Source organism: Hyaena hyaena, unplaced genomic scaffold, assembly GCF_003009895.1.
Source record: "Hyaena hyaena isolate Hyena2069 unplaced genomic scaffold, ASM300989v1 scaffold_129, whole genome shotgun sequence".
Classification (NCBI taxonomy): Eukaryota; Metazoa; Chordata; class Mammalia; order Carnivora; family Hyaenidae; genus Hyaena; species Hyaena hyaena.
Genome location: NW_024080763.1, coordinates 1,994,473 through 2,003,834, shown reverse-complemented (window position 1 = coordinate 2,003,834; position 9,362 = coordinate 1,994,473).

The following is a 9,362-nucleotide window of genomic DNA, read 5'->3' as shown; positions in this document are numbered from 1 at the left end:
TAAGACGTCGCGTTTGTTAACTTGTCCTAAATCAACACAAACCTGTCTTGGACCCCTCACCTGACAGGACAGTCAAGCAATCCAATGCTATTGTGCTGGGCGAGTCATACAGGAGCTCCAGGAAATTTACGGGTGGGGTCTTGGGTCTTCAGGCCACAGCAGTCCTCTCTGGAGGGTGGGCATCTCCCCCCGTGGCTGTGTGAAGGTGGTCAAGTCCGCTGTGTTTGTGCCAAGCCTGAGCTGGTGACCCTGAACATCTGTGATCCAGCTCCATGAAGACCCAGACAGCCACGCCCTTCTGAGATCCTTCCTTCACCACTGCTCCCCCGGTGGGGGGGGAGGGGGACTCAGTTCTCTGCTATTGATAAACCCTGATCCAGGCTGGGCCCGAGTCCATGCCTTTCCTTCTCGCAGGTCCACATCTCCTGTTCAGAAGCCCACCTCTGGGGGACAGTCAGCCCCGCAGCTCCTGGGTTCCTGGCTTTCTGAACAAATGCCTGGACTCTGTGTTCTCTGTGTCCAGCATCTTCTACCCCAAGCCCTGAGCCCCAAAAGCTGTTAGCAAACCCCTACTTGGCTACCTTATCGACCTGGAGGCAGAAAAATACAGGACTGAGAAGAAAGTGCTATCTGGATCATTATCCTGGCACACAAGTGCATGAAGAAAGTTCTAGGAAGATATAGACTGAACAGGGGTGGGGCCAGGGAGGGGCAACTGGGAGACTTTCTCCATCAGTACTGCGAAAATACTTTTGTATGGTTCAAACGGTTTATTAGTCATCAGGTATTACTCTCATTCAGGTTGTATAAAGAAACAAAACGAATGGCCCCGTTTCTTACCAAGAGGAGCCTGAAGTCATCAGACAGAGGTGAAAGGCTCAGGGGTGCTCCCCACCCCCCCCACCACCCCCGTCCCCGGCAGGCAGGAGAACGGAGATGTTGGTGACTAATATCTGATGGTCCAGGGTTTGTGGCTGTGCCACGTGCCAGCTGGGGACGCCGGCAGTCCGCACCACCTTTCCAAGGTTTCTGCCGCTGCAGAGTGTGAAACCGTTGCACCTCCCGGCTTGCCGTGGAGATGAATGGATCGCTGCATGCATCGTGCTTGGCACAACATGGGTTTATCTCCATCCATCACCATCGTGGTGGCCCCTGCCCCCCAGACTCCACCAGAGACCAGCGTCTGCTCCTGGCTCACCCCTGAACATCTCTGAGACCTCGATGGGCCCCCTCTGCTCTCTGTCTCCATCCCCCCCACGGTTGTCTTCATAACTGCGAGGCCCCTTGTTCAACATGAAAACGGGGGGGGTGCAAAAACCAGGATGAAAGTGCCATCAAAATTACTAAAATACCAAACTTGCTTCTTTTCCTCCATGATAGCCTCCATCCACTTGTCATGCTGCTTTTATTTGCTATTTAATGCCATTCTAACTGCACCATCCATCATTATATTGCGAAATGACAGTTTTAAATGCAAATATAAGACCGTTTAACTCGAATGTGGAATCATCGAAATCGCACACTTTCTATCTTGCAGTTTGTACGCAAAAGTATTTTCGTCCTTTCCAGAACAGTAGAAACCCTGCTGAAACTGAGCAGTTTTTATGTCTCTCCTTGACATTCTGCCCACACTGCTGGGCCTGCGCCCTCCTGCTGAGTGAGGATGGAGGGAAGGCAAGGGAATTGGAGGGCCCCGCCCCCCCTTCCTTGTGCGCCCACATTTTCACGCGAATACCAACCTGAAGAAACAGGGAGGAAACCTGAGTAAGAATAAGGTTCCTTAATCATTCACGTTCCCTAAACCGTCACTGCCTTCTCCCTGCGTTCAAAGCAAGTTCTGGTCGGAACGACATGTGTGCTTTGCGGGGTGTCCGTGCGCTCACTCACCCCGTCCTTGCACAGCACACCCTGCTGGTACTCACTCGGAGCCCCGTTGAGCCCTGCACATCCGCTGCCCCCCGAAGCTCTGGGCTCCCAGGGCTTCGAGAACGTTCTACACAGGCGGGGCAGCGCGACGCCCCGGACGCATGCGCCGACGGGCCTCCCCCGCCCCCGCTCTCTCCTTGACCCCATCACGCCTCACTTGCAAAACATGAGCTCAGAGATAGGGTCCTGGAAATTTCAGGAAGGCAGCAGGAGACCCTTCTGAACCCTGCCTCTGCTGCGAAATGGGCACGAGGTGCTCGGGGCTTGCCTCCCCGGCTCGGGGAGGACCTCGCGCGGAGGAGGTGCCTCAGGTGCTCCGAGCCGCCGCTCAGGGGAGAGACAGCCGGCGGGCGCCCCGGGGTGCAGCCAGCGCCAGGTGGGGACAGCAGGCGCTGATCTGATGCCCTTGAGCGTGAATGACATAAAACTCACTTCTTCTCAGGGCCAGAACTATGCTCACTTAAGCCGGTGAAGAGCCAAAAACTAAGTCCCCCATCAAGAGCAACCTCGGGCTGCACGTAGCCCCAATCCCCGTCCCAGGAAAAGCCTCAGACTGTTCAAGGCTAAAGCCATCCTCGGACCACCCTCAGGTCAGCTAATCAAAAAACACTCCTATGGTCTGAGTCAAGGCTGGGAACTGCAGATACAAACTGGCCAATTTCTCACCGCTTGCCTGAACCCCACGTGGGCCCTTTAAACTCACCTCATAATTGGTCATTTTCAAAGGATCCTCAGAAGTCATGATTGGGTCCCAGCAAAAGTAACAAACACCTCACAGATACTGAATGGTCAAAGCTGTTACCAGCGGTGCTTCTGTACAATTGTAATTGGTGCTTATGTGATGATGCCACATGTACTGTAACACCCCTGTCCCTTACTCCTTAAAAACCCAGCTCGCTATTGTTCTTTGCTTCACCTTGCTGCCATGACACCGGTAGACGGGTGAGCCCCTGCTCGAGCTTGTAATAAAGACCCTTTCGTACTTGCATCGCTGTCGGCTCCTTGGAGGTCTCTGGGACTCGCGATTCGGGCACGACACTGGCAAGCTCGGAGCCGTGTGTGTGTCTGCGCAGCCGCTAGGCTGTAAAACGGACCTCTGTCTGCAGTCCAGCCCATAGGGCCTGGAGGTCAAAACCAGCTGGGCTGCTCAGAGCTTCTGCCCACGGATGGTGGCGTTTGCCAAGTGCACTGGGACCACCAGCCATCCCGTGTCTGCAGATCTTGGACCTGGCAGTCAACCTTGGGTGTCTCAGGTGACCGCTTTTTATCTATCAATGTATTTAGCCAGGAAAAAAAAAAAGGTTTACTTGAGAATAGCAGAGAATTACAATCGACAGCTTTTCTGCTCAGCTGTTCTTTCCTTGGTCACCCATTTCCTCTGAACAAGCCCATCCCCACCCATCAGAGCTCAGCCGAGCTGGGAGGGTGTGGCGGAAAGCCTTTCCCTGTGTGTGCTGAAGGTGCTGGCCATCGTCACACTCCTGCCCCAGGTGATTTCACACTCCCTTCTCTTCTCACCAGGAAGCAGACGGGCCCTGTGGGCACAGGAACGGGGAAGGATTCGGGTCACCCAGCTCAGGGAGTCTGAGGTGCTCCATGGCTCTGCCCAGCTCACCCAGCAAGACCAAAGGAGCACCCCAGCTGAGGTTCAGGGGGCCCCAGTTTCTCCGCCCACAGCCGTGGGACCTGGGTCCGTCAGTGATACAGAGGGGAGCCCCCTAACCCGTGGTGAACTTCCTCAGCTGTAAACTGGGAGTGACAGTGGCCACAGCTTGGTGAGAGGGGCTGTCCTAATCCTACTTAATGTGGATGCACCTGAGGCTTTAGAGAAGTTAGGTAACAAAAATTGTTACCGTCTCAGCTTTATACATGAGGAGCTTGAGGCTTGGAGAGGTTAAGCAGTTTGCCTGAGGTCACTCAGCAGAGCTGAGGTCACACCCAAGTCTGGGCAATGCCTAAGTTCATGCTCCAACTCAGACATAAGTGCCAAGAAGAAATGAGCTCACTGTGTGACAAGGCATCGTTACCTTTACTTTGGGACAATGTGGGCGACTGCTGTTCTCTTTAAACACAGAGGGCAGGGCCCCTGGGTGGCTTAGTGGTTAAGCGTCAGACTCTTGATCACGACTGAGGTCATGATCCCAAAGTTCATGAGATCAAAGCCCCGAATCAGGCTCTGCACTGACAGCGTGGAACCTGCTTGGGATTCTCTCTCTTCCTCTCTCCCTCTCTGCTCCTCTCTGGCTCACATGTGCATTCTCTCTCTCTCTCTCTCTCTCAAAAATAAATAAAAATAAACTTAAACAGGGGCGCCTGGGTGGCTCAGTTGGTTAAGCGTCCGACTTTGGCTCAGGTCATGATCTCGCGGTTCGTGAGTTCGAGCCCCGCATCGGGCTCTGTGCTGACTGCCAGCTCAGAGCCTGGAGCCTGTTTCAGATTCTGTGTCTCCCTCTCTCTCTGACCCTCCCCTTTCCACGTTGTCTCTCTCTCTCTCTCCCTCTCTCAGAAATAAATAAAACATTTAAAAATAAACTTAAACACACACACACACACACACACACACACACACACACATGGCACCTGGGTGGCTCAGTGGTTAAGCATCTGACTTTAGCTCAGGTCGTGATCTCACAGTTGGTGAGTTCAAGTCCCACATCCGGTGAGCTGGAGCCCTGCTTCAGGTGAGCATGAGCTCCAGGTGAGCCCTATCCCCCCCCCCCCAGTCTGCCCCTCACTCACCTGTGCCCTCTCTCTCTCTGAACACACACACACACACACACACACACACACACACACACACAGAGGGCATTGTGTGAGCCACTATTACAAAGAAAGGGGCAGCACTGAGTGAGAGTCCAGCCTGTCCACCTCCAGTGCCCTCAGAGCCCAACCCACACTGAGACATCAAGCATTCAGCCAGCATGATGAATGAATGAATGAATGAATGAATGAATGGATGAACGAGCAGAGACCCACACCCCTGTGCTCTCCCTCTTCCTTCCTAGCCCCTAAGGGGGCAGTGCTCAGACTCTGCTCTTCTCTCCCACCTTCTTTCTGGAGGCTGGTTATTCCTTGTACCCTTGCCATGCCTCACCTCAGCCTCCATGCGTGGGGGGGGCATCCCCCTCCCCCAGCCCAGCCCTCCCTGACCCCAGCACACATGTCTTTATCTCTGTGATGACCCTTCTGCCCACTGTATGCCTCCCTCTCTGTGTAGCTCATAAGTCTCGTCCATCTTCCTGTCCCCACATTCCCAAGCCTCCATGTTCTTCTCCCTCATGACGCTGTAGTCTGGGCTTCAGAATCACAAAGGTCCTAATTCCAGCTCAGGCCTAGGCCCCAGCCCCTCATCTGATGATGGTGTGCCCTCCTTACATCAGAGGGCAGTAGAGGGTGTGAGTGAGTGCTTGGCATGTTGGGGCCCCCTGGCCTGACCAGTCCTACCTATTCAAACTGCTGTCAAAGTAACCAGTCAACATGCCAGGAGCTCTCAGGAACACTCCCACTGTAGCATTTACTGGGGAAAATACTAGCATTTACTGGGAATTCTAGGAGAAAAAATGTATGTATATATATATATATGTATATGTATATGTATATATACACATATAGTCCTATATTCCTTTAGCACCTAGAAATTTTTTCTACATTTTTCCATATATATATGGAGAAATTATATGAATAATAGATTAATATTCCCAAGTGCTAAAGGAATATGTAAATATTCAGGTTGATGGGACTCACTGTCTAAGCAGAAATTCCAGTAAAATGAACCTGCCCTAAGGAATCTCACAAGCTACACATATGCATCACTTTCATCTTCCTTCCTAGATATGGACAACCAGACAAGGCACCAGAGAAAACACCAATAGCACAAAAGGCAAGAACCAGGTGAACAAACCAATAAAATTCAAAGAACAGAAAGGAATTCTCAAAAAATTAGTGACTTAGTCGAATTCAAGAAGATATGTGTCCTTAAAAGAGAACAAGTTATGTCTAAAATGCAGCAATTAGAGAATAAGAATGAGTTCTTAGACGTGTAATTGCTAAAATAAAAATTCCATAGGAAAAAGTTAAAACTCAAGAAATCTCGCAGAACATATATGAAAAAGACAGAGGAAAATATGAAACATACATGATTAAGAATTCCTGTAGCCATTTGCTAAGAATTCTAGAAACAAGTAAAATATGGAAAGGAACGATAGAATAACATCCCCAAGTACTGAAGGAACATATTCAGGTTGATAGGACCCACCACACACAAAAGAGAATGAATGAAAAAAGACCCATCCCTAGACACATTCTCCTGAAAATTGGAATTCTAAGTGTAAGGAAATGATTCTAAAAGTTTCTAGACAGTAAAAACAGATTATCTGCAAGGGAATTATAATCACATTGACATGTGACTTCTCACCAGCAACACTGAAAACTAGAAAACAATAGAGTAATGCTCCAAAGTTTTCATTAAAGACATAAAATTCTAAACTTACAATTCTATCTTTTCTTCTGAAAAAAAAAAAAACTATTAAATTTGTGTAAGGACAAAATAAGCAATTTCAGGTATAAAAATACTTAGAAAATTTACCGCCCAAATATTCATCTTAAAAAAACATTCTCCCAGGATATTTTCCAGTAAAATGAAAACGAAATCCAGGCAAGAAAAAAGACATGGCCACTCTAAAATAAGAGTAAGTATCACTGGAGTCCAAGGAAAAAGTCCAGGGTCCCATTTGGGCAGCAAAACTAAATAATTTGTCTAAATTATAATTGCAGATCAGAGAACTCTGATAAGAAAAAAATCAAGAAGAAAACATGTTCTTTAACAAAGAGTAAGGTTGAGTGACAGATAGCTTTAAAGATATAATAGAGTTATATAGTTCTTTGTTAAAATGAAAATCAAGGCAATTAGAAACTCCAGGAAAGAAAAAATAATAAGTCATGGTCAGTTATAAAGAAACTAAAATGTAGCAAAGTTAGAACAATCAGTGGAATAATATAAAAGAAAATTATTTTCAGTCGGGCTCGTAAAATATTCTCCTAGTATTTATTCTTTTTCTTCTTCAGTAACTTCTTTAACAACTGATCTATTGATAAAGCATCACTTAATTATATTTAAAAATGGAATGTACATGTTATAAACATTAATATGGAAATTATGTTGTGCTTGACAGAAACTTGAAAAGGGGTAGGATTAAACGATGTAAAGAAATTACAAGAACACTAATACTATCCTTTATACAGATGACAGTTGAAAAATATGTATAAAGGTGATGGGGGGAAAACAGAAGTACATGGATAGTATTTAAAGTTAGAAAGGTGGGACACATTGATAGCTCAGTTGGTTAAGCATCTGACTCTTGATTTCAGCTAAGGTCATGATCTCACAGTCATGGGATCATCGAGCCCCATGTTGAGCCTTCTTAGGATCCTCTCTCTCTCTCTCTCTCTCTGCCCCTCCCCTGCTCACTCTCTCTTAAAATAAATAAATAAACTTAAAAAACAAAGTCATAAAGGTAACTGATAGAATGGAAATATTAATGCAATGAACAAAATTTTTTGAATGGATAGAGGAATAGGGAGGATGTATTTTTGTCCTCCCAACCTCTTACTCTAAAATAAATACGAAGCCTGAACAGTGTGTTAGGTGATATGTAGATGAAAGATGAACTAAAGAGTCACCTTGCCCTCAGAGAGCCTAAAAGAGATTAGCCACATACAGAAATGTCCAGAAGACAAAGTAGAGTGGTCAGTATCATAAGGAAAGTACAGATAAAGGTACAGAAAAAAGAAAGGTTACTCCACTGTGGGGTACTATGGGCTAGACAGTCCCCTAAAAATTCATATATGGAAGTACCTCAGAATATGATGTATTTGGAGACAGGGCCTTGAAAGGGGTAATTAAGTTAAAGTGGGCCCTAATCCAATATAACTGGTCTCCTGATAAGCAGAGGAAATTTGGACATAGACACATAAGAGGAAAGACCATGTGAAGACACAGGGAGAAGATGACCTACAAGCCAGGGAGAGAGGCCTCAGAAGAAACCAACCAGCTAGCATCTTGATCTTGAAGTAGTCTCCAGAACTGTGAGAAAATACATTTCTGTTGTTTAGGTCACCCAACCTGTCATTGTCATTGTAGCCCTAACATACTATTACACATTAGGAATCAGAGAGTTTCTGGAGGCCACGGGTCAAGGGCCATCAATAAGGTGACCATATTTCCCAGTCACTAATGCCTCCCTTTCAGCAATAAGGCCCTTGCTCATAGAACAAAGTCCATAGTAACATGAGCAGCTCGGAATTGCCTTCCAATCTCAGGTGGTGGAAGAGGTTTGTAATTCTGCTGCTCTGTCTGGCCATTCAGTATACCAGCCAGGTGTGCTGTGACCTGTGCCACAGCCAGTGAGAGACACAAGTTGCCAGGCAGGCCAGCCAGTCAGTGAGGTTGGTAGGTTACATGCAAGACAATAGGTAAAGTATATATGAAATATGTGCACCAAATAACATAGCTTCTAAAAACATCTGTTCTCTTTTGTTTATTCTTTTTACTCTCTGCACTTCAGTTAGAATAATTTCTGCTGACCTGACTGTCCATGAGCACATTAATTCTTTATTCTGCTCTGTCTAGTCTATTAACCCAAACCAATTAATTCTTCATTTCACACAGTTCTTCTTTTCGGTTCTAAAATCTCCATTTGATTTTATTTTAGAGTTTCTGCTTCTCTGATAAAAGTCTCCATCTTTCTGGGGCACCTGGGAGGCTCAGTTGGTTAAGTATCCAACTTCATTTTCAGGTAATGATCTCATGACTTGTGAGTTCTCGCCCCACATCGGGGTCTGTGCTGTCAGTGCAAAGCCTGCTTGGGATTCTTCTCTCTCCCTCTCTCTCTCCACTCCTCCCCCACTTGTAATCTCTCTCTCTCTCTCTCAAAATAAATAAATAAACTTTAAAAAATAAATAAATAAAAGTTAAAAATAAAATAAAATTCTCCATATTTGCGACCATATTGCCCATTTTCCCCTAATTTTTAGAACAAATTTATATTTGGTATTTTTTAAGTTTATTTTTATTTATTTTGAGAGAGAGTGAGTGGGGAAAAAGATAGAGAGAGAAGGAGGGAGAGAGAGAGAGTCCTAAGCAGGCTCTGCGCTGCCAGAAGAGAGCCCATGTGGGGCTCAGTCCCAGGACTGAGATTATGATCTGGGCTTAAATCAAGAGTCAGACAGTTAACCTACTTAGCCACTCAGGTGCCCTATATATTAGGTATTTTCAAGATCTTGTCTGTTAATCTCAACATCTGGATCATTTGTGGGACTGCTTCTACTATTTTTTTTCTCTTAATTATGAGGCTCATTTTCCTGCTCCTTTACATACCTTATCTCCTTTTAATTGAAATCTGAGCATTACATATTAAAGAAGAGATGAGAGCGGATAA